This window comes from Anser cygnoides, chromosome 5 (assembly GCF_040182565.1).
Source record: "Anser cygnoides isolate HZ-2024a breed goose chromosome 5, Taihu_goose_T2T_genome, whole genome shotgun sequence".
In the NCBI taxonomy this organism is placed as follows: Eukaryota; Metazoa; Chordata; class Aves; order Anseriformes; family Anatidae; genus Anser; species Anser cygnoides.
This window is the reverse complement of record NC_089877.1, coordinates 9571818-9598146: the sequence shown is the minus strand read 5'-3', so window position 1 is coordinate 9598146 and position 26329 is coordinate 9571818. Positions and strand designations below refer to the sequence as shown.

Here is a 26329-nt window from a genome sequence, read left to right as displayed (position 1 = left end):
AAAAAAGAAAAAAAAGAAAAATCCTAGTCCTGATTAGAAGCTTTGTTTCTTTGAAGGTAGAATGTAATGATTTTGCTGTGGTTATAGTAAGATACACAGCAAGGGCCTACTAATTTGAATGGCAAGAACAGCTTAAAAATTCAACTTCTTTTTAAATAAAAGTTCATGAAACCCTGCTTAATAGATGCCAAACCCATATGTCAAACAACATACCTATAAAACAAAATATGAACAAAACAAAATAGTTCTTCAAAATAAAAGCCAGTAATCAAATAACTTTATCCTTTACTGTTGCAAGAAAATAAAAATGAATCAACGCTGTACCCTTCACACGTCCAGGCTTGAACTCTGCAATGTGGGTGGAGTGAATCTTTGGATGGTGTCAAATGAGCCAACGTACTAGGTAACCATAAGAATAACCCTTTTAGCAAAATAAATAAGCTTGTCATATTGAAATAGTTATCATATTTTTAAAGGATAATATCTAATACAGTTTCAAGCATAACTTCAGAAGTGTATGTCATTTTTCTATATAAAAGGATTTCAACTAAAATCACTATACTGGTGAATTATTCCAGACTTTTGATGATCTAACACAGAGGGTAACAGAGTTTATTATGCCTCAATTCACCTGTGTACATGTCAGAATTTAGTCCCATCACGCTTTCTCTGATATGAAATGTAACGGCTGGTCTATTTTGGTTTAGAATGGGAAGTTAATAAATAAAAACACAGATACCAAATTAAAGCCAAATGAAAGCAGAGCAAGAACAAACAAACAAATCCAAAACATAACAACAACAAACTACTTATATTTCCAGGTGCAGTAAATACAGACTTGTTTTCTTGTTTGGGTTACTGGCTTGTTTGTCTCTCTAATCTTGCTTCATTATGGAAAAGATAAAGTAAGTTACTATAACATACTAAAAATCAGAAAAAAGAAATATATAATAATATTTCCTAGCTGTCTTGTGTGGTTTGTATTTTGTGTAATAGGACAGATTTTTTTAGATATATATTTATATACTTAAATGCTATTAATCAGAATTATGTTTCGTAACAAATGTCAGAAACTTTATCTCTAAGAACTTTTCCAGGTAAAGTTTTCCAGTGAAGCATCCAACCATTCATATACAGACCCATGTACAAGTTTTAATATGTTTCTATTTATCCTTCTGAAAAACAAACATCTCCAGACAGAAGAGACTGACAGGCACATGAAAGACCACTTTAATCTCCTTCCCTGGTCACGGCAGATATATGAAGTGTGGTATAAACTGGAGGGAAACCTTGGAACGGTGCTTTCCAGAATACTGCTATATATGAGAACATTCCTTCTAAATGACTTTATAAGAGAAGGATGGTGAAAAGTAATATTAATCTCTGTAGCTGTTATTGGGAACAATCGATAGTTGAGCTCGGTGGAAGCTGGTTGCTGATACGGCGACAAGCTGTGTTAGGTATGGCACTTACAGGTCAAAACCAAGCAAAACATGCTTGACTAGTCAATTAATATAAAGTGCGTATACTATAAATCTTGTGAAGTTGTACGTATCTGTCTTCTGTCTAGAAAACAAGTCACTGACTAAAGACAGGGGCAGGAACTGTAGGGATCCAGATCCATGACTGGAGCAAGTGGGAACCACAAATAATTCAGAATGTTGAAGCGCATGTTGTTATCATCACTGTACACACCCACATATGCACACACTGATTTATACTAACATTTCATATTTTTGTAATTGGAAATCAAATAGAACCTTAAAAGAAAAAAAAATCTCTTACTGAAAGCTGTTAACTTTACCATCCTGAAAATATTCTCTTCCTTTTTTCCTTCTTAGTCACAATTTCTCCTTCCTCAGACTTGTCTCGGCCACTCTCTCACTCCCGCTTTCTTTTCTTCTCGTGACTAACAGGCTTCAGGAATGAACTTCAGAGGAGCCTGAAAGAAAAAAAATCTCTTCCAGATTGGCGATATTTCCATTAACTCTTACAAATACATACTGCAGGCAGTTCAGCAAACTGATCATAAGATATGAACGCTTTCATCTCTGTGTTACCCTTTCAACTGCAGTTCCAGGTAGTAATAACGAGAAGCTGTCAATGTGATAGTGAACTTCAGTCAACACCACTTGCTTGAAGACCCATACCCAGGACTGATTTTTGCAGCACAAGTTCACCTTTGCCAAAAACATCCTTAACTAGCTCACCACTGTTTTCCATTCTTCTATTACTTGGTGGTTTTGTTGTTGGTGGTTGGTTGGTTGGTTGGTTGTTTCCTTAAGAGCGTATTAGTTTCCCTCTTAATTCAAATCCTCTCTTGAACAGAGCGGAGTCATCTGTCCTCTGTTTTTGAAGCCAATGGAAAGGCTTCAGCATCCTTCCTCTCTCTGCATCATCCATGTAACAACTCTTTTCTCTCCTATAGCGTGTTTCTTTTGAGAAGCACAGCTCAGTCTGCAACAATAGGTTACCTTCAAAATACTTCTTTCTGCTTTTATCTGCTCCCCTCCCCTTTCTCCCCGCCATCCAATCAGCAGACTCACTCCACCATTAAAGATAAGCAATTTTTTCAAACTCACTCAGCATTTCTGTCCAAGTCAGATACAGAATCTAGATTTCCTATTCCCATTTTTTTTTAAATGTTGCCTTTAAACTACAGTTTCACCACCTTTTCACTTTTATGTGTTTTGGGGACTCAATTTCTCACATGTTTAATGTTATTCTGTCCTGAAGTTCAGTGTAAGATCAAATATTCAAAGGTACCAAGTAATTCCCAATTATTCCAGATTTACCTCACGGTAATAGAGAAAAATCCATACTCAAAGCCCCAGTGAGTGGTTTTATGAGACCGTGATATCTGTGCCACTGATTTTATTGTTATTTGCATGTACTATAGTGTCTCTGATAAAAAGCACATGTCTCTGGTTTACAAAATGGCCTCTAACCTTGGAGTTAGCTTTTTATTCCACAGACCCATAAAAAAACGCACATAAGGAGAAAATAAGGGCCAGGGCTGACATAAAAGTGAACTGAACTGGAGCACTTTAGACCCGGCAGTTCCTGAATGTTTCACTTTTCATAGAACCATAGAATATCCTGAGTTGGAAGAGACCCGCAAGGACCCTTTTTTTGATCTCTTTTTTGAGGGAGATTGGTGGCACAGCGAGAGGCGGGACCCTCCAGCTCTCAGAGGGGAACTCAGAACATGTTCACACTTTTTATTTTGAAATTAAACACAAAGTATCTAGGAAACCAACAGTGTGTGAAATACTCAGCTCAATACACATCTCATAGAATCATTCAGGTTGGAAAAGACCTCTGAGATCATCTAGCCATACAGCATACGCACCACGTATAGGGCTGACCCCACTGCAGCACCTCACTTTTAAAAGGACTTGTGTAATGATTAGAGCAAGGAACGATGAGCTGGGATCCTTAGGTTGCAGTCCTGGTTATGCTTGAAATTCCTCAAAAAAAAAAAAAAAAAAAAGTTTGGAGAGATTTCCAGCAGGGTACGCCACGACTCCAGGAGCGTGGCGTGATTTATAGATGTTGGCGCTCTGGCCAAGACACCACTTCTGCTGTTTCAAAAGCCCTGTTTTATTTGCTTTGTGAGCAAGAGGAATCTCTGTTTGTGCTCCTTGACTTAAACACACTGCTTGGAGTGAAGTTACCGGATGCCCGCTCTCCCGAGAGAGCGCGGCTGCGGGCTGCCGTGGGCGTGAGGGCCCCGTCTGCGTTTGTGGAGCAGGCGCAGGCGGCATGGGGAACGGGTGCGACATCCCGCAGGGTGCCCTGCTGTGGGGCAGGACCACTGCACAGGCCCTTGGAGCTGGCTGGGGATAAGGAGCCCAACTGGAATGGAAGCGTGGGCTGCTTTGCTGCTGCTCACTTCGCTCCCAACACTTGACAAAAGCTAGGAGCCTGGTATACGCTCTTCAGCTGACTTACGATTTCATCAGATCAGTCCCAACGGTGTAAGAGCCACGATGATATTTGAATGCTCTGTAATTTCATTAGCATGGTTCTTTTGGTGGATGTTTAATTTGAAATATTTTTGCTGCGTTCTGATGGTATTATGGTAAATTTTGCAGCTCTGGACCGGCTTTTTTGTGAAGACCATTCAGCTAGCTGGTAAAAGAAAGAAAAATCACAAGGCAACAGACTGCAGTTGCTGCTTTAAAGTTTTTCTCTACGCAGGATTTCAGCCACATAACTTCTACCCATTTTAATGGCCTTACGTAACCAAACTACTTTTCACGTGTTCGGGCTAGTACTTAAAGCACTGCAATGTATTTGTGGCACGGTTTGTCCACGCAACAAACATTCCCTAAAATACGCTTAGGGGTCTGAATGACAAGAAGAAACAATTTCTCCTGTGATGGCTTTTGTGGTTGCTGCCTCCAGTTGTCCTTCAAGCACCTCTCTGCAGAGCTGTCTCAGCTGCTTACAGAGTAGCTGCTGAATGGCCAGCTTGCAATTAATTCAGTGTACCAAGGAAACCTACACTCACTGATGGTTTCCCTCAAGGTAAGCTGAAGGCTGGCAGTAGCTGCTGCACGGACAGATGAGACGCCACCCTGGCAAAGGTGGGAAGAAGGGCAGCATGGACCTCTGCGTGACAAATCACTGCTTATCACAGCCTAAGTCATCCCAGCTTAACAGTCACAGCCCTTTGGGTCTTAGTTGTCATTTAAACTAACATATTTCTGCACACCCAAGCCATATGCAGAGGTCTTCAGATAACTATAAATACAAATTATGGCTGGTGTAAGGCCCCCTTGCTTTGCTAAAGAGGTGAAATGAGGTTTACTCTGAATAAGCACCGCTGAAAGCTTTTCAAAGGCACAGTCTTTGGGATATTTGAGAACAGATATCACTTAAAAGTAGCCCCCCCTCCCTCCTTCTTTTTTAAATCACATTGTTTTCTGCTGTCAGTGGGGAAGTGGTATGCAAAACATGAGTAGGTCAGTGAATAATAGTAGATTTGGAGGTATTGCTGCTTTGGATTGCAGCCTAAGTAGTCTAAATCATGTATACACATGCTGGCATCACTGGATGTGAGATTATAGAAATGGAGAATTACATATGCCTTTTTAGTAATTAAAATTTCTATTGTATTTGGTGTCTTTATTAGGAGTCCCTGAGCCCTCTTAATTCCCCATATTAGAATCCCTGTTGCCTATTTTTAATATTCTTGCAATGTAAATACATTTTTCACAACGCTTTAAGGACCTTGTGTGAATAATACCCAAATAAACACAAAACAGTGAATCATATAATTTCTGGATACTTCACACGCAAGTTGTACGAATTCAGGTCATGGAGCACAGTGAATTTACGAGGACGCTATACAGGCTTCTAAGACCAATTAAACAAAACATGAAGGAGATTTCTTTATCTGTTTTGCAAAAGAACCTTGAGTTTGCATATTTCATTTGCATTTTGTTCACCAGCAGCTCCCAGCTAGTTTCACTCAGAGGCGCATCCTCATGAGCTAGTGCCTGCCATTTGCATGTTAGCACTGCCATATTGCTGTGGCTGGGAAAAGCAGCTGGAAGAGGCGTTCGTTTTAAAAGGGGAAAATGTGGCATTGCCAGAGAGGGAGGACATGGCAGCAGGCTGACCCCGACACCTGCGCCACTGCGAAGCAGTACCTGCACGCAGTCACTCTCGACTGCTGAAGGCTGGAGGAGGTCAGAAGTGAAATGACTAAATGAAGGGGTGGGCAATGTAAATACCAGTGTACTTGATAAATGTTTCTTACACTCTCTTACTCCGAGGTACCTTGCTAACTTGACTGTGCACCAGGCTGTCCATGCAAGCTGAAAGCAAGGCTGCAGTGCAGTACCGCTCCCCGTTCTCTTGCAACTGAATGATGACCTAGAAAAGAGTCCTGATGTTTGTGGCTCAGAGGTAACGACACTACGTTTAATATAATTTCTGGATTTCAAAGTGTTATAACAACAAAACCTCATAACGTTGCTAAAAATTGGATATCTGAATAGGTAAGAAAGGTGGAGAAGCAAAGGAACATTTTATAGAATATTACACATCCAGCTATGCTTAACACCAATTCCAGATTAGATGTCATTGCTAATTAAAGCAAGTGTAAGAGTTTTACTCATTTTTTTGTGCCTAACTTTCATTCCCTTAACATTTTATCTGGAGGTTGTCTGAGGTTTCTATCAGACACACTAATTCTGTCTTTCATCTGGGACCCCTCATACATTACTGCCTACTTGCTAAAAAAGACCAGTAGTTGCCAAAATAAACCAATCTGGCACTATCTCTGGGAATGGGTCAGTCCCAATTATTAATCATGGAGCTGTTTATATTTTACAGTCCAAATCTAAGAAGTGTCAGGTGAGGCAAGGTGGGACCTGAAACCCTTTGCCCTGTGCTTTCAGATACTCTGCCTGGTCTTTGCCTGTAGTTTACTATACAGCAGGATCCAATCCATACGTTTTAGCAGCTTCAATATACTACAGACTTTTTTTTTTTTAACAATGAACAGCACGTATCTGCAAACAAAGACAAAACAACTGCATACATAGGCCCCATTCTCTAGGTTCAGTGGTAACTCCTGAACTAGGGAAGAGTCTTCCTCAGTTCACAGATTCCAGAAAACGTGCTGGATATCTTCCCAACAAGGAGTACAAAACTTCAACTACACAAAGAGCAGGTCAGAAATGTGGATGAAAACAAAGATATCTATTTGTTGAAGAAAATATCCTGAGATATTTTCTTGTTTTCATCAAAACGAAATGCAGGACCACATTTTAAATAGTATGGAAATTTTCTTTTCCATGAAGCAAAACTTATTATCCCCCAAACAGCTGTATTTCTTTTGGCATTGGCTCACTTTGCCAAAGAGCTAGAATTGATACCAACTGATGTGCATGTATGCGTTGAGCACATTTTTCTGAATGTCTACCCGCAAAACATCCTCCAAGGGGCTTTACTGTGGAGGTTTCAACACTGTATGTTTCTGTAACATTTTCAATGACAGCATCTGATTATGGACCACAGAGCCACCACCTACCACAGCCTCCTGAGAAATGCTGGGTGACATTTCTGGTTAAAACTTCTATCAGAGAAAACTTCAGAGCAATGTTCCCAAAATGCTCACAGACGGCTCTCACTTTTGCCCAGATTTTTCATCCAGATTCAAAAGAAAACATTCTCAGAGTCAAAGACTTTTAATTGTATGGGGTTTAAAAAGCTCAAATTCAAAATAATAAGTCATATGTGGAGAGAAGTATTTTGTCCCATATGAAACATACTAAGGTCCTTCAAATTTTTTTTTTTTTTTTTTGGTAAGGAGCCAGAGATTCCAGAACCAACCTCCTCTGCAGGTTAACAGATTGTCCAAGTGACCTGAAAGTAATACTGTTTTTCTTTACCTCCATCAAAAAAAGTACACACAAAAACACCTGCATATATGCCTTTGTTTGCATACCATACAAATGCTTTGGCATCAGGTGTGGGCTCTGAAGGACAAAACATTTTCCTTAATGTGATTTCTGTTGGGATTTTCTGTACCTTCCTGCTCTCCCACCTGTATTCATTTACATGACTGCAAGAGGTCTCTGGTGAACCAGCAGTCCTCCTGGGCAACCCATGCCCTGATTGAATTTAGGAGATATATGGTATGTCCCTCCAGCACTTGGGTATAAGTGGAATGCAGAGCTCCTCATCCTGGAGATGTTCATACAACGAAGGCTGCCAAGCCTTGGTCACTCCCTGCTCATTAAAGCTGTGGTTTAGTGTGGCAATAGCAGTGCAGCGGAGAACCCCCAGCCCATGCGGAGCCCGGTGCCCACGTGGCTGCTGCCTGCCCACAGAACGCAGCCGGCAGCAGCGCCCCATCTCGGCACGCAGTGCCGGCCCAGGCGAAGGCAGAGCCGTCCTTCGGGGAGGGCAGCCACGCTATGCCAAGTCATTAGACGACTAGGCCATGAAGATGAATGGAAAGGAGACTATTTCATATACAGATTGCATCACCACCTGCTTCCTGAGGTTCAGCAGTGGCTTCCCATGTTTGTAACCAAACAGGAAAGGTCGGAGCTCAAAGGAGCATTTCCCAGAGTGTGGTGGAGGAAGACATCCTCCTCTCCACTGCAGTTGCAAAGCAACAGTGTATTTGTCTCCTTCCATCTCCTTTTCTCTCTTTACCTTCTGTATTTGTTTTCTCGTGAATGTCGTGGAAATGAGGCTGTGCATTAAGCAAATACACTGCTCTTGGATGCCGTACACATCAGACTTCCACTTCTCCAGACTCTAGGCAAAAGAAGTTCCATTATTTTCAGATGTTTATCCCTTACCTATCACCCCGACATCTGACCAGACAAGCTAGTGTGCAGATCTGACCAAAGCACAGACCTCTCCCTTCCCCCAGTATGGGGGCACAAGCACATATACCTGCATTCCAGCTAATTTAACAACATAAAAGCGAAACATTTTACATGTAGGATCCGGAGCCATCATTTTCTAATGTCAAAGGTCACATGAAATACCTCTTATGTTGTCTCAGCCTATTTCCTGGCATAGAGTTGTAATCTCCGAGAACACATAAATGTTTCAGTATTAGTACTAAGAAGCCACATGAGGGAGCATTTGGAGAATTGAAATGCTTTCCTTGTACCAGTGTAAATAAGTGAGGGAATCAAACTCGATCCCTCTGGGATATATAGAATTCAGACAAATCTAGATGTTATTATTCATTTCTCTACACATACAGGGATTCAGAGTTTGTGATTCCCACTGAGGACAATTTCTAATAGGAAGCCCATTAGTGGGCTGAACCAGACCATTTCTTACTCTTGCCTAGGTACGCTTTGACTAGCATACCTGAAAGGAAGGGTAGGTAAGTGTGTTTACATTTCAGCTCAATGAAAACACGAGGTACCCTGTACAGGTCATTTTGGGCTGACCGTGGCAGTGGTGCCAACTTTCCCGGTCTCGAGTGGCAGCGGTGGCAGCAGGGAGTGGTAAGGTCCCAATTCCTGCACTCTTCTGACTACCCAAGTAGCTCAGCCAACACATTTCTAAGTAACTTTTACATCCTACGCTTTTATATCTTATGCTCAACTAAAGAAAATAAACCATAAACCCACAGGTACATAAAATGAAAGCAATCTCAATATTTTTGCAAGCTGACTCACATTTATTTATTTTTTTAATGTTTGAGGTTGGCAATACTAAAGCTAACCAAAACAAGAGATAAAAACGTCAGCATGAACCACAATGGGAAATGGGTGTACATTTCTGCTCTATACTGTTGCCTCAGCAAAAAATCAGCTGCAGCTTGAGCTATATTCATTGACGGAATCATCTCAGTTGACTGAGAACAACATCAAATGACCATATCAGAAACATCTTTGCTGGTAGCGCTAAACAGGCATTGAGCGAATAAAAAATTGAGCACTCTTCCTCCAAAAGTCAACATCCTTAGTAACTGTTGTCAATGAGAGAAACTCATACTAAAGGTCATTTTGAAATCAGTAGAAAAGCACTTCACCAAGATTCCATCTTTTTCCTAATAACCGAGCCTCATTATTTACACTTAAAATTGAATAAAGAACAAGTAATAAAAGAACTGTAAGAAAATCAAGTTGCAGCTATGATATTATGACTACACATTGCTCTGTATATTTGGCTAAGAAATTTGCAATTGGTTTTAATGGGCAGAAGTTCCAGCAGCCCCTTCTTTTTTTTTTTCTTTTTTATTTTTCATTGCCTGTGTAGACTACTTCATGAACTCCAGCCATAGCAGAAAGGTGGAAGGGAAAGAAAGAAAAGAAAGATAAATTCAGACTTAAAATGACTACATTTGCTCCATCGAGGAGGTCCGGGATGCTGCTTGCTGCAGTACTGGTGGCTGGAGTTTTTGAGTCGCACCAGACTCATGGCACTCAGTTGCTGCCTCCAAGCCCCCAGGGTGTCTGTGGGGCAGCCCTGCAAACTGCAGCATGGAATTTATTGGTGTTTGAAATAATCCCTGTTTTCCTAAGGATTAAATTTAACCCAGATTGCTACCGTGAGCCGGTTTACAGCTCTGAGCCCCGCTCTGTGGTGTCACTGCAGCCACGGGGGGAGCAAAATGAGGCACAGGAGTGCACGTCCGAGGGCAGGACCTCTACACGTCTCGTCTGCTGCTGAAGCCAGCAAACTGGATGGGCATGGCTCACTGGCGAAGTAGGGGTTGGCATGCATCTGCAGTTTTTACGGTTTTCACTGCTTGCTGGTTTTCTTTGCATGAAATCATCTGACCGTTCTTATTAAACCAAAGAAAGTCTGAAAGACTGGCATTTGCCGTTATCCTCATCTCTAGAGAACAATTCTTTGCAGCTCCCGTAAATAGGACTTAGAAGGTAAATGGTATTATAGTGTTAATTTCAAAGTGAATTATTCAAAAAGTGCTCCATATGTCAGCAAGCATCATTTTGTGGAACTATATTAATGTCTTCCTTAAATACAGTTCTCCCTTTCTAAAAGCTGTTTTATAGATCCAGGAAATATGTCTGGTATGAAGAAGTGCTTATTGTAAAGGATGTTTTAGCAGTTGTGTTCAATTAATGAGGAAGGCAGGATGTAGCCCTATATAAGAAACAGCATAATAGCAAGAATTCCTTGGGGCATGGGAATCTTCACACTTACAGGTACTGCACAGCTATCTGTTCATTCAAGGTATCAGGTCAGATTTGTTTCATATTCTGTATTTCACATCAAAAAAGGTAATATCTCCTTTTGACAGGACTGTCTGTAAATATTTGAGAAGCTAAAAATAAAAAGAAACTGTTGCTTTTCAGCAGAGATGCCTGAAAGTAAATCACTCAGGAAGGACCCCAAAGCTTCCACCGTCAGCTGAAACAAATAGAAAACTCACAATGCTGACAGCAACTGCAATTGAGTAAGTAAGGGGCCAGACCGCAAAATTCTATTTTATTCCGCTGAATCAACCATCAGCTCCCTTCAGACATTCCTCAAATTCAAACGATGGCAAGAAGATATACGAGCAGTAGAAGACCTCCCTAGATTTCTCCATATTGACATGTTATTGGACACTGCCAAGCAAATAGACAAACGGCAGACTTGATTTAAGAGGGAACGTACGTGCTTTGGAGCTGTAAAGCAGTGGGGAAGTGCTTACTGACCCGAGCAGCAGGCCCAGTTTTCTGGATTTCTCTTGTTCAGTGCACGGGAACAAGACTCCCGTTCTTCTATGTTCTGCATCTGTTTCATGAACTCTGTGGGGCTGAGGATTAAAAACAAACACATGCAAATATTAAGAGGATTTAAAACGTCTGTGGCTGTGCCCCTACCATCTTTTGTAAATAATGGCTGCATCTATTTTCATTTGTATTACCAAATTGTTTAGAAGCTCAGCCAGGCTTGGGTCCTACAGCGAGGGCCAGTGCACATAAAGACACGGAGGTCACAGCAGGCAAGTATTATTCTCATCCCTATTGTACAAGGGATAATTGAAGCGTGGGGAGATTACATACAACTGCTCAAGACCCTCAGGAAGTCTGTGACTGTGCTGGGAACCGAGCACCAGTTGCAACTGGTACCAGTGGAAATACCAGTGAAAGCGACGGGACACAAAGCTGCACCTGCAGCCTCTGCATCTGAGAGGCATCACGGCTACACCATCAGCAGCTCCCCCCAAAAACCAACCTGTCCAGCTCAACTCACGGTCATGCTCTCTGAGCCCCTTCAGCGTGCTGCGTGATGTCTGCATAAGAGAAGTGCTGCTCAACGGTGCCTGGCAGGTTGGGGCCAGTAGCCCACTAGCTTGGGCCTGCTTGGGAGACTGGATCTGAGGTCCAGAGCTCGGTCTTGGCTCTCCATCTCTTATTCTTCAGATTAAAAATCTAGCCAGACTGTTTATATTTCATGTACGTTTAGGTCTAGTACTGTGTGGATTATTGCACTGTGGTACAGGATGACTGCTATTATTCTGGTCTGTTTCTGGTACTCGCTTTCCTCTCCTGGAATGGCATGCCGATAGACACGATTCATATGTAAAGCACAGTGTAGAGAATATTTGTGGTGATACTTTTCAAACCAGTTAGAAGCCCAGTAATATTCAGCTGTCTTGAGAACTGCACACACCTGCAAGTCTCTGCAACCACAGACTCCTGCAAACTGCGCTAGCTGTTGGGGAGGTAAACCAGAAGAACGTGCTCTGTTCTGTTCAGCAACATTGGGGCTCTTGTTAAAATGAGTGTGAGTTTGGCATCTAAACCCATCGCAGAGTTAACTTTTCACATTGACAGCTAATATAAGTATCACTGCAATATATAGTTATCAGTGATGTCCTCTGAGTTTAATTTCATATGACTATTGAAAGAATTAATCCCATTCAAAAATTATACTGAAGGCAAAAAAATTTAAATTGTGAAAAAAAAATCCACTGGCATAGTAAACTACCTTAAAAAACCTAGAAGCCTGGCAGGCAGCCAGAAAGAAACACAAGTTTAGGATATTTTCTTATGGACAATTAAAGGATGAGAGCTCAAAATCCAGAACTCATCTCGCTGCTCATGCAGCCTGTAGCAAGTCAAACTGGCTCAGACAAGGACAGGTATCGCACATTCACCTCTGGGTTACAGTAGCATTTCTGCCTCCTGACAATGTTTGAACTACCATATCGTCAAAGCGTAGCTCATACTTATTACTCCTATTATTATTACACAGCAGCCCACAACCTTTCATCAGGTTCAGACACCACTGTGGGAAGTGCAGTACAGGAAACATAAAAGGCAACCACAACTCTTTCATTCTGGACCTACAATGGGAGAAGCACCATGAGGAGGAGAGCTCGGCAGCGGTCTGTTCCCCAGCCGTCAGAGGGAAAAGCAGAGGGAAGCCACCCTGGCCCCCTGCTCGGCACTGACAGGCTCTGTGGAGCTCAGCCGCTGCTCACGCACAGCACTGAGCTCAGGCAAACAGATTTGGCTGGGATTTACAAGTTGGCCAGGTTTCAGCAGATTTTCGTGAAGATGGCTAAAAGCACATCACCAACATCAGGCTGACAGACCTGCTTACTTCACCCAAATAACGCTTAGCCAATTTTTGAATTCCTGTTTTTAACCACTCTAAATGAAACAAGTTTTTCCCAGGCAAAAACAAAATGGCAAAACAATCTATTTCCCACTAGTTTTCTTCCTCAGGTTACACCGTGTTTCTTTCACATGCATTCACAAACCAGCTTGACGCAGTCTTCAGCATGGAAAATGTCATCCCTGGTAACTACACCCAGAAAAAGCTAAAGGCCAGATAAAAACAGTCTTTACTGGGCCATGCCACGACACTTTCATGGTGTTTCTCTAAGTGGAGCCAGAAATATTTATACATTTAAGCAGTGTAAGAGGGACAACTAGCAGCTGAAATTTACCTGAGACAAGCCTTGGGGTGAGATTTGAACAAGAAAGGATTGTAAAAGTTCTGGCTCTGAAAAGTAAGGTGTGGGGTGAATGATATTTGATATAATCATACCTTTCTTTTCTTTTTTTGTAATCCACATATGCTTCTTCTTATGAGTTAACTTCACTGGAATGAACAAAGTTTAAAGCACCACTCAGAGTCTTTTGTGGTACAGACATTTGTAAGTGGCTACTGTGCCCGTGCTGCCCCCTACATCTGCTGATGTAAGTTGAAAATAGGTGACTGCTTCGTACGTAAACTGTTTACACAGTCAATCAAGACATGTTGAATTGCTATCTACAGTAATTTCAGCTAATTTGTAGGAAGAGAGTCGCAAAGTTAAGTCCTGGTGGGTTATCATATAACTGACTTACAATTTCAGAAGTCCTATCCACGAACTGTAAATGCTGGGTCTGGGAGCAATGGCATTCAGTGGCCTTTGATGACATATTCAGCTTCAGTATACACGTCACAGCAAAGCACAACAGCAAGGAGCTTGCTCATAAAAACAAACAATTCAAAACCCTAAACAAGTGAAATTTCCCTGCAGTTGAACGGCAGAGGCTCATTTTTGCCCCAGCTGCCCAGGCTGCACGTGAGAAGACATTTGCCTTCGCCACAGGCTCGCGCCTGCAGCCAGCAGCAGGGTGCTTGCTGCTCAGCCACCGGAGCAGCACCCACGCCATAAGCAGCGGCAAAAGATGCCGATCGGTGACACCGAGAGAAAATGGCCAGGTGAGACCTGCTCCAATCCATCAAGGAGAGAGCTCCTGCTCCTGCCAGAGGTGGCCTCAAGCCGTGGTGCGGCCTGGCTGGGGCAGGCACCAGCAGGGTGCCAGCAGAGGTGGGATCGAGAGCTCTACGGCTCGTCCCCCAGGGCGACGGTCCCACAGCCCGTGGCCACTTGCAGGAGGCTGCAGTGCTGCAAAACCTGCCAGTGCAGGGAGGGACATGGCTGCAGGCTTTCACACACGCATCTATTTCACTTGAGAGTGGGCATTTAGTCGCTCTGAGCAACCGAACTGCATAGGCTGGCTTTGAAATTCTATAGAGAGACTATCTGATCTTCTCCCTTTCACGGAAGGATTAGGGAGTCTGTAAGGAGAGATTTACCCAATCCTTTTCCTCAGCTTCCCTGGCCCCTCCTGCACTCAGAGATGTTTAGAGTCTGCTCTACATCTGCCAAGTGCAGTCCTGGAGGGTGTTTGCTCCCACACATGCTTTTACTCTCCCAGCCCTCCACCTCTGCCCCGTGGCTAGGAGTGGCTGGCACAGGAGCCGCACTGGGCTTTCTCGACACTCCTCCAGAGAGCCCCAGGCTGGTGAGCTACAGCTGCAGCACGGCCCCTGGTTGGCCCCAGGGGGGTATGCCCCGCTAATCTCGCTTGCCATTAAGAGCATCAGCTCTTAGGAAACTTTTTCTGTAAGTAAAATACGTTTCTTTTCAGCATTACTCACAGCCTCGCCACCAAAATGGTAATACATAAGTTTAGCATCAGCCCCACCACCATCACTAAATGAACACTGTACTGGCCTCGTTAATCTGTGTCAGAGGCTACATCAATTACTCCCACGACAAACTCTTTTGAATTGCAGGAGAAAATGGATAAAAGAAAAGCACTGAGAAGGAAAATATGTGCTGCAGACTTCAGTTTCCACAATCTCCCTCTTCCTCCCTAGCGAAATAAATGAGTTGCTGTGTGGTCTGTTTGGCAGATGGGTCAGCAGAGGCACTTTCTGCTGTGGACATTCTACATGAAACGGGACATGAGTTTACATTTACTGCATGTGGGTGTGAATCTACATTTTAAGTGGATTCACAAACCATCACACTTAAAGAGTACCAACACTAGCAGCAATGAACTTCTGTCACAACAGACTTAATACTCATGTCAAATCCATCATTGCTGTTATATTTTCAGCTGTCAATAACCAGCAGATTGAGAGTTTTGTAGATCCTGATAGCTTCTCAAGTGTCATCTGTGTATGAAGCCAAGACCAGGTCTTCAGTGATTTTCCAAAGTATCGCAGATTGCTTACTCACAGCCTGACGTGTTTGTCTGGAATTTGCCTACTAGCTGCTTAAAAGAGGTAACAAAGTGACCAAAGAGCACAGTGGCAGCTGATGGAAGAAATGCCAGCTGATGACATTGCTCACTTTATTACAAATATATAAACCCATACGTGCTGACCAGGAATAAATATTAAAAAGTATACCCTTCTTTTTCACAGCTAGTACATGTGTAAATTGAGTTGTGCAGACAGAGCCTATTTTGTTTGTCTGTACTTTCTTTATCTGTCAATATGTGTGCTATGGAAAATGGTGTGTTTCTCTCATGCCATTTTTTTCCTCTTTTTTTTTTTTTAGCTTCTAATTCATGGAAATTCGGTAAGAATTTTGTCACAACTTTTTGTTTGTTTCCTCTGTGTATGTGTTTTTTGTTTGTTTGTTTGGCTGGTTGGTAGCCATCTCTTCTTCTCGTCCAATTTAAGAACTACAAGTTACCCCAGTACTGCACCAATTGGCTTTCCAAATGCTTTATAAAGTATCCAGAGCTGTTGCTATGTCTGCTCTAGATGAATACGTTTCTATGTGAAAGTCCATCATTTTCCTCCTTCATCCCTAAATCACTTCTACCCTGGCAGTCTCCTTTCACTTTTGGTGACAAGGAATAAAAATGGCACTTTCAAAAAAAGGGAATGACTAATTTGTAAAATAGAATCATATTTTTATACTTTTTCCCCACATGATGTATGTACTTACTATTTTTCTCATCCCTTTTGGTGGCTTTTCAATACTGAACAGAATTTCACTGAACTGAGACTTGCATTGACATGTGGCTTGATACTACACTGACACTAGCCTTCCTGCAGAGCAGTCGCAACTCATTAATTAAGAGGCCAGTTCCCATGCTCAGTGACATGCATATACCAACAACAGCTTCCAGGCACCATTCCCTAACCTGTTCGTTTCCCCTTTTGAGGCTTTGCACGTCCACTTCACCCTTTCTAGTCTTACCTGCTAGGCAGCTGTGGGTCTGATGGGAGTGCAGAGCTCCCCTGGGTGCTTCCGAGCAAGCTGTTTGCCTCTCTTTTTCCACAGTCCCATAAGACAATGCTCCACGAATGACAAGCTGATGGAAGCCACCTGGGAAAAGGCACCTGAGTTAACACAGAAATCCTAAATCCACACCAAATCCCGGCACTTACAGGTAACTACAGGCCTTGAACAGAGATTAGTGCAATAAATCTGGGCGCAACTGAGCAGTGGGAGAGGTTTGAGTCATGCCGACAACAGAAAACAAAGCTTATTGGGCACTTACACTGGAATTTGTTGCTTCTGTGTGAAGCCTCGCTTGTTTGCTTGAACCAAAGGCCCTTGCATGATGTGGAAATAAAGCCTTTCCATGGAAATAAAAGCCTTGCATGGAAAGAAAGCCCTTCTCATGAGTGTAGGTAGCTGGAAGGCCCAAGGGTAGTAGGGAATGCTTGAATTTTAGTCCATGACCTGAAGACACTTGGACCTTCCCCTCTGCTGGAAGCTGTGCCTGTGCTGGCCGAATGGCTTACTCAGCAAGGCTCTACACAGCCAGGAGCCCCCAAAATCTCCCTGCCGATCTCTTCAAGTGTCGTTCCACAGCTAACGCTTTGCCATGCTTAAATTTAGAGCTGCTTCTATTTTCCATCTGCTAACTAGTTTAAACATAATAGCACTTTACCTCCCATTTCATGGTTTGTCTACTTCCTTACCAATCATTTGTGAATTAAAACAAATAAAAAATCAAGAGATTAAAGAGGTACAGCTTTCCTTCAGCAAGAAGCTCGTTTCCTCTTTCAGTTCATTCCACTGCCAAGGGTTTTAGACTTTTACTTATAATGATTGTTTTTACAGGTTTTCCTAGAAGTAATGATCACTAACTTGTAATTCATAGGGGTCGTCCTTCCTTTTAGAGGATACTGGAAAATACAGCTTTATTTTGTTTTCATTCTAAATATATCTACCACAGCCACTGTATCTAATGCATATTAGCTACTCTCATGGAAATGTGTTAAAACTTTGTACAACTTTAGAGTAAAAAAAACAGTCCCACACCTTTTCTGTTGCCTAACTTGTTGGTGTCTTGTTATCCCTCAGCTGAACTATTTGTTGCAGAATGTATTAATGCCACACTACAGTCCAGGACAGCGTCATCTTTATTGCCTGAGGAAAATCGGTACCTCCCAACAGCTTCCCTAGAGAAGACTGACAGAAATACATCCATGAGCTCCTCAGCAGCAGTCCTTAATTACGTCCCACCTTTATTTTCTAGTAACCAACTTGTCACATTGTAACCTTTATTTTTACCCTCCAATATGCTTAAAGAGTTTTTGTTTGTCTGTATGCTTTGGGATCTCCTAGTTTCCATGTTTGCCCTTATCAGTCACACTTTGGACTTTTTTTTTTTTTTTTTAATTTTTAAAATGCACAAATACCCGTGAGAGTCAATCAGTGAGTAAATGTTTGTGTTGTTCACTCTGTGTTACTCTTCCACCTTTTCTGGTTATTTCACATCTTTACCATTCTTTGTGTCTTTGTTTCTGACATCTTCAGCTTATACCTAGACTGGAATTCCTGGCTAATGGCCAAATTAGAAAATTTGACCTGTTTTTACCTGCCCCAATGCTCTGTTTCTTCTCACACTGATTCTTCCCTTCGTGTTTTCTAAAGATATTCAACATCCAACAACAACCCAATAGTCCAAACCCTTCCTACATCTGTTTCAGAGATTCAAGTTTCACACCCAGAGATAAAAATCTTCAAAGGGAGATTAACCCCAAATAACAAACGCTAAGGAACCAGCTGGTCCTAGTCTTTGATCCCTCCCTCCTTTGCCATAATGAAATCTTTAAAGTGACGCTAAACTTACGTGGAGAAATAAAAATGAGAAAAAAGTTTGTTGTGTTCGGGTTGGTTGAATGTATTGCTGAACAAAGAGTATGTATATATGTGGTATGTTCTATTAAAATCAAAATAACTGAGGTTTTCCCATTCATCTTCAAAAAACATGAGCAAATACCAAGCTCACCCAGGGTTCCCTCAAGGTAAAGAAAAACTTTCTCTGCTTCTGAACATAAAGAGCTAACCAAGATTGATATTATATCTGAAGAACTAGGGGGTTCTCCAAATATGTTCCAGGCATAACGAATATCCAATTCTTTTCAATGTACATCATAAACAAAAATAATTAATGCCTCAAGTTTCAGATAGACAGAAATGTTGTTGGCTTTCTAAATGTTTTTACCACACAGCATTACAGAAAGAGTTTGTATTAGACCTGGTAGGAGAGGCCCCAGAATTTAAGATGTATCACTAGAGTGGTAGACAATCCAAAATCTGAAAGTTTGTTTTGTCATCAGGCCAACCCCAAACCAGTGGAATTGTTTTAATGCTTTGACATCTTCCCCTAACATAACATGAGCCGTAGGAACTTCTGCAGAGTTAATTACATAGGAAGAAGAGTAAATGATTGTGCTAATTAAGAGAGACAGGGACACTGAATTGTGTTGCCAAACTGTGTACCTCACAGTGCTGTGCACAGCACCTAGAGCACCTACAGCTACCAATAGATGGCAGAATATTAAAAAAAGAAAAAAAAATGAACTTACCTTTTAGCAGAAATTCAAACACAAGCATCTTTGCCTTATCTCTTGCACATCTGCATGGAATTAGCTGCAAAGAGGAAAACATTTGTGAAGGTGATGGATTACTTGCTAGGATTTCCCATATTTTTTAATAATTTCAGCAATTTCCCTAGAGCGTGTGAAAGCCCACAGTGCAAATTATTTGATCCTTGTCACTGTTTATATAATAAGCCATAAATGCTTCTGACCTATTGGAGGATTTAGTTCACTCTGGGCTCTGAGGACCCTGTTCTCTTACTGTGTGCTCCCAAACAACACTCTTTTGTACTTCCAGAGGTGAACAAAGCCTGGAAACTGTGAGGTGTTAACTAAAGAAAGCTACTCTAAAATGGGACAATCAGATGACCAGCTGATTTCTTGAAGAAATAGATTCCAAATGTTTCTGAAGAAGGTAAACTTGCAGAATTCTACTTTTGGCTTTATACCTAAAATAATACATTGAAAACACAGATAAAAAGGAAGTTACGTTCATGAAAGTACTCTGAACTTTGAAATGCTGATTTTACCTTTGAGCAGTACATTTTAAGAGGGATACCTCTTTTAGACAGCATATCAGTACAGTGGATCTCCAGACTTTTACCTTCTTTGGTCAGCCAAGAGATAAAGGATTTCATTTTTTTAAAGGAAAAATCAATGCTTAATCAAATCGGATACATAAGCATTTGTGATTTGTTTCCCAAAAGGTAATTACTGTCAGATCATTCTTCATTTTGTTAGTGCTATGTCAAAGAAACTTACTGAAGCTCATAGGTAGGTATTAGATTTCAGAAAAGAAACAGAGCTAAATGTGCTAGTGAGACAGGCCTGTGATATCTGTTTCCAGGTAAAAATGCAAATGCCACATTTCTAGCAGTAAAATGCATTTATACAAATTGTTTGTGCATCTTCCAACCTCTTCCCAGCCCAGTCAAATGGACAAACTTTGAAATATAAAGACATTAGACTAGTGACTTAAACATTCAAAACATTGGCAAGATTAGCATCACCTGGAAGAGCAAATGAAAGTATTTACATCACAAATACAGGCTTCACCCCCACACCCCACCCCCAAGAAAATTAGACTATTCTGAAACTTCCAGTATGTTCTACTTCTGGGCAGAAATCAAATGCGTGTCTGCATCAACCAAGGGAGATCTCACTACACATCCATAAGCTAACACTGGAATGAGAATTGGTCTGAACAAAGTACTTAATACCCTATGCACTTAGTGTCCAGGATATGAATGAGACTTAATGCTCACTTGGAGCTAATTTGGGCAACTTTACACTAAGCTGTAGTGGGCCAAATAGACCTTCCCTGGGAGAGCCTGGACTCGAGCATTTCAAACATCTGCAATGTGCATATGCAGTTATGTCTGCGGAAAACTTACCACTGAAACAGCTCAGAAAACAGTGTCTTCATCGTGGGCCCCTTGTCACGTAGCAGGTCATGAAATAGCTCTACATAGTATCTCTGCAGTACATGGTTAAAACCCTTGTAGATTAGTTATGAAAGGAAAAACGCAATGCACAGGAAGAAAAAGAAAAACAGTGACATTACAGAAATTAAAATATTATTTCATCTCATTCTCAAAATGGTGAAAGAACCTTTTGGTTTTCTAGCTGCTTCCATTCTAAGGACAGGCTATTTCTACTTCCTACCTAACTGCTTAGCAGCTGACCTGGAAGACATGACAGCTGCTAAGTGAACGATGTTTTCAATCCTGCTCCTCAAGTAGTTTTTTTAAAAATTACTTAACATAAAGAGAGTTTGTTTGCCAGGACTATTTTTCTAAACTCTTGCTGCTCTATTACTCATATGAAAAAGAAAATAAATAGGATAATCTATAACATCACCACGTCTATGATGAAATTATGCCAGAAGATTTTCCCTGCCTGGCTTTGTGTTCATTCAAAGACCCAAAGCCAAGTAAATGTCAAGCAGTTAGGACTAAATAACCCCTTAGGAGCAGAAGGGATGAAAGATACGCAGACAGCATCCAAAAGCCTCCAGTGAGCATGGAAAGAAGGAAGTTAAGAAGCAGAGCACTTTTCAGCTCCAAATATCTTCTTGTAAGCCCAGGCACAGAGATGCTTAGCAATTCTGAACCAGAGCAGAGCCACCACCCACACACACACACACACACCGTGCTACCCCTTTTCCTTCCCTTTCTCAGCAAAGCACTGGGAATCCCAACGGGAGTTCTGCTGAATTGGCCCGCCGTGCCTTTGTCTGCAATGTTCAAGCAGTCGGGACACGGAGAAACCTCTCCCGCAGGGGGATGCGGCAGCGTGAGCTGAGCCCAGGGCTGAAGCTGGGCTGCCCAGCCCTGCTCACCGCACTCAGAAAGGTCTGTGCAGAGCAAGACATCCTCTCCCAGCTGGGCCCGGGCTCTGCAAAGCCGAGGCAAAGAGCACGGCCTAACAGCTCAGGTGCGGGAATACAGCTATGAGGCTTGGACACACCAAGACAAGAAGTCGTGGTGGCTTGCTGACAGCCCCTATGCCCAGGTCCTCTTCTTCCTCGGAGTGGGCTCTGTCTGCTCTGGGTAGTCAGAAACCTTCCACAAACAGTGCAAGGCAGGGGATAAATACCTGGGGCACAGCTGGAGGTGGCCAACATCAGCACAGACAGAGCTCACCGAGATGCAGGTGTAGTAAATGCGATACTAGTCCAGTGCCAACATTCATATTTCTTAGAATTTCTCTTAAAGCCAGTGGATTAAGGTAATATTATTTCATGAATTAATACATCAAAATTTTAAACTAGGATCCTATAGTTTTTCCACCACTACAGTTTCCCAAGCCATTCAGAGTTATTTGGCTACATTTAATTTCTTTGGATATGCTCAATTGCTTAATCCAATTTACCAGATTGGGGCATCAGGCATTTATTCTTCATTATTGTCTGGTTAGGATGGTCTGGAGGATGTTCTCGAGTGGGGGAAAATAGCGGCTGCAATCTGCTGTTTTAGTAATAGTCGTATTCCCAGGCAGATACTGAGGCAAAGTGCAGACACAAGACGCAGTTCTGACGGGAATGAAAGATGAAGGGTGCCACGATTCAGCCACTAATGGCTCTCCACACACTCACAATATTAAATTTCAAGACCCAAATACTGTCTTTTTGAGATGTTGTTTTAACTGACAAATCTTTAAACATAACTAAATTGGATAGAAAAAAAAACACAATGTAGGTTTTTAGCAGCATTAATAGGCTGTTTGATTTTAGTGCATTATCATTTTAGAGAATAAGGTTAAAGCTGCCACAAATGACAACAAGAGGCTGGAAACAGCTAATCGGTGTGCTGGTAAAACAACATTGTACCTTGAGGAAGGACATTAATATACCACTTGTAACTTTTTTTCAAGTTTCCGAAGTTCTCCCCCCCAGCTCCTTATGTTCTCATCTAATTTCCAAGTCATACTCCTCAGGCCTTAGTATCCTTTTGCAAATGTCAATGTCAGATCTTCTGTCTGCAGAGAAGAAAAGCACTGGAACTCTTTTTACCTGCACACATATTAGTTTTCTATTTCTACTTAGGAGTTTGAAGGCAATGCAATTCATTTGGTTGGTATCACTGAAGTGTGGACTTCACCTATTGCAGAAAAAGTTAATTTGCAGGACCTACAGAACCAAATATCCAGGTATATATACAGCTTATAATACCAATTTTTTCACTATAGTTTATACAAATCCCCAAGGCAATACTGGGCTTGAAGGCAAGAGCACTTAAGATTTAAAATAGCATTTTTATAGCATTCATTACAGTCACCATCATTAAGTGGGTTTGGCATATGCAGCCTCTTGTCTGTACAAAAAAAAATTTCCAAGATTCTTATCCTGTAACTGAAATTACTGTGCCAAGAGAAGTTTCTATCTCACATGTAGCTGGTATGTACGATAAGACACTTGATGTGGCAAGTAGCTAGTTACTGTAGGAAAGCAACAGCAATGTGTACCCTCCCTAATCACAACGCTAAGCATCCAGGTCTGCTCAAAATATACTTTTTCCTATGTTAATCAAAAGCAGCGAGTGGTAACAAACATTTTGTTTCTTTACAGGGCACAGGCAGTTCTCACTCAGCTTCTGTGTCTATTTCTGCAGGCTTACACAAAACTGTCCTAGCTTAATAATAAAAATAAACACTTAAGGGATAACATTTCTGCAGATAAATTAATTTCCTTATAAAACAAAGAAAGCATGCCCAAATGTTATCTCACTTTATAACTGACCAACAAGAACATGTTCTCTGCGATGCCTCCTCGTGTTTTAGCTACTTGAAATCTGCATGGTGATTTTCTACATTGCAGTGTGTGTGGGGGTCTCTTTATTTATTTATTTATTTTTGTCATCCTTCATTTTCAGCTGCCTTACCGCTGAGTATTTAAATCTGAACTGAAGAAAATGTAAAATGGTCTAGAATTGAACACACTGGATATTTGTCCTTGAATATAGTCCATCTGGTTTGAATAAATAAATAGCTCTAGGTGCTTTTGTTTCTCTGCTTTAGTTTTGGATGGTTTTGTTGTTCGTTGTTTGCTTTAGAATTGTTTCCCTTATTTCCACAATTCGCTTTTGAGTTTGGCAGATTGATTCAAAGAGCAAAGCTGAGACCAGGGGTCTCTTTCTCCCCAGGCTGTGCAGGTGTGATGGTCATCCAAAGAGAAAGGTTTCCTGTGAAGAAACTGGTTGGGATTCTCGTCCATTGACAGGTCAGGGGCTTGAAAGATAAGACAAAGACATTTCATGCTCTGTTCAGCTGGGTCATTATGTTTCCTGAAGACAGCTTATTTTATCTGCCACTTCTGGGAACGATAAATAACTACATATATACAGGAACAAGTGGAAAACCCAGACAAAGACAACAGCAACCTTTACCAGGAAGAAAAGAAACAAAACCAAACCACAAACCAAGCTGGAATGTGTAAGTCACTTTTGTTTTGTTCAGTTAAATTGATAACATCCATGCCAAAATAATTTTTGTTTAGCTCTCCTAAATTCCTTGAGGAATCAAGAAAATTAGTAATGCTGTTTTTGAACTAACAATTTAATCTGCCAGCAGACTAAAACCATATAAACAGGAAAGTCATTAAACAATATATTTTTTTTCATATTGTATAAATCTCACTTTCACACAATTGCAAACAACCTCCTATACAAAGTTGTTTATCAGGTATCATTTATTTTTTATATTATGTTACCTGCTTGTTGGCTCACTTTAGCCACTCCAAGCCTTTACTATTTGGGCACTAGACAAATATATATAAATGACACTACCTGGAGCTACATGTGGCAGAGGCCATCAGTCACAGTGTACACATGGATGTGAAATTACAGCCTCACTGAGAGCACAGAGGCTTTGTCATTGATTTCAATAGAAGTGGAATTTCACTCACGTAAATTAAGCCACAAAAAATTAGTCGACTTGTTTCCTTGAGGTCAGATAGAAAGAGTCTTTCAAAGTACAGCATGGAACATTTCATTTTCTTTGCTTGAATGGAGTTCAGTAAGCCATAGATCTGACTAAGCATTTAGTTGTATATATTCCCATTCTTTGTACAAACCCTGAGATTGCCCACGTAGGATAGGCAGATTTTCCAGTTAGAAGTTGTGGATTATCTTATATCACCTAGGAAACTGAAAATATTTTCTGTGTTCACCCTTATTCCACATGTATTAACAAATATATACAAAACATAGCTTATGAAAGGAACAACTTATTTTTGACGATGAATATATTTATTATGGTTGCTAATGAATATATTCATGTTGCCCCTTTGGGATAGCTTTGAAATTCCGACCATTTGTTAATTGCATGCAATGTAACTGTGTCACACGTTGTACACTGCACAACGGTCCAATAAACTATAGTCTAATACTAATGAGACTAATAAATCATTTTCTAACATCAGAATATCATTCATCTTTTTTTGCTAAGGTGTCTGTTCTTCATCCCTGTAGCTTTATTTCAGTATGTCTTAGTTTAAGAAAATTAGATTAAGGCAGGCCTTAGAATAACGCGGGCTTACCTTCTGTTCTGCTGGGCTGCAGCAGCTAGAAGATGTGCCGTGGGGGAAGTCCATACATTCCACATTGATTATACAAAATTAATGAAATAGATGAGAAAAACAAAACAGCAAAAAAAAACAACAAACAGGCTTAAACCACAATCAAAACAAAACTCAAAAGCCTATAACCAATTATTTTCTTTAAGCTTTTTATCATGGCATAGTAATACGGACAGGTGAGATTCATTTTTAATGTTTTGTTATGTGCTGGCATTAGTTCAAAACAAAGGTGTTGTTGTTTTTTTTTTGTTTTGTTTTCCTCCCAATTGCCTTTACAAAGGCAAACCCAAAGCAAATGAACAAGTAAAAAATATACAGAAAGCCACTTAGATCTTCTAGTCATCTACCTTTGCAGGGAGACGTCCCTTAAATCAGCAGACCTCACTGGGTGATTCCCAACACGCAGCAACCAGCGCTCAGCACTTGGCTCCCACTCTGCTGGGTGTAAGCACAGCCCCTGTTCTCAGTGGTACAAAAGCACGCACGGGCTGAGTAGCTCAGGTTCAGGTGTCTTCCTGGGATGTTACCAGACAATTAGGCCTGTGGCAGAGGGATCTTTGCATGTCACTCTGAGTCACAAAATACAGAGTGTACATGTAGGAGTCAGTAACCATGCAGCTGGTTGAGTACGTTTTGCATCCAGCGCTATGAAATGAATAAGCTTGACAGAAGGGATACGGCCAAGGTCCTGTTTCTAGAGATCATAAAAGTTCAGTCTGGGATTCACCTATGACTGTCATGGGGGAAAAAAGTGCTACACTATGAATATTTCATTATGAAAGTGAGAAAACGCTTTCCCCTCCAGCAGATTTTATTAGTTAGCACTTTTCATCTCTAGCCTTCACAGCAAAATCCCAGGCTGAATTTCATGCTCCCTGAAATATATTGAAGGAATTCCCCTCTGCTCACCACAAAGGCACATTCTGTGGTATAGCATGGAAGGAAGGACGGGAAAAGAAAAATCAAAGATAATTAGAAGAGAAGAAAAATGAATAAAATATTACTAAGAAAAGTCCTGCTGTGGTGCATCAGGGAAATCAAGGAGAAAATCAGTACCTCAAAGACCTCTCTTTCAGCCTAGATTTTTCCTTATGCCGCATAACTAATCTATAGATTAATGGATGCACAAGTAAATGACTTTTAGTATAAAATGTAAAT

At 41.2% G+C, this 26329-nt stretch overlaps 1 long non-coding RNA gene across 1 annotated transcript; it reads right to left on the bottom strand.

Annotated features, from left to right (window-relative positions):
* Positions 1-16455: 16455 nt before the first annotated feature.
* Positions 16456-20777, bottom strand: LOC125180648 (uncharacterized). Its single transcript, XR_007159403.2, has 3 exons — positions 20490-20777; positions 19084-19147; positions 16456-16585 (listed from the first exon to the last, which is right to left on the bottom strand). It is a non-coding gene; the product is annotated as an uncharacterized lncRNA (long non-coding RNA).
* Between the last annotated feature and the right edge of the window lie 5552 nt (positions 20778-26329).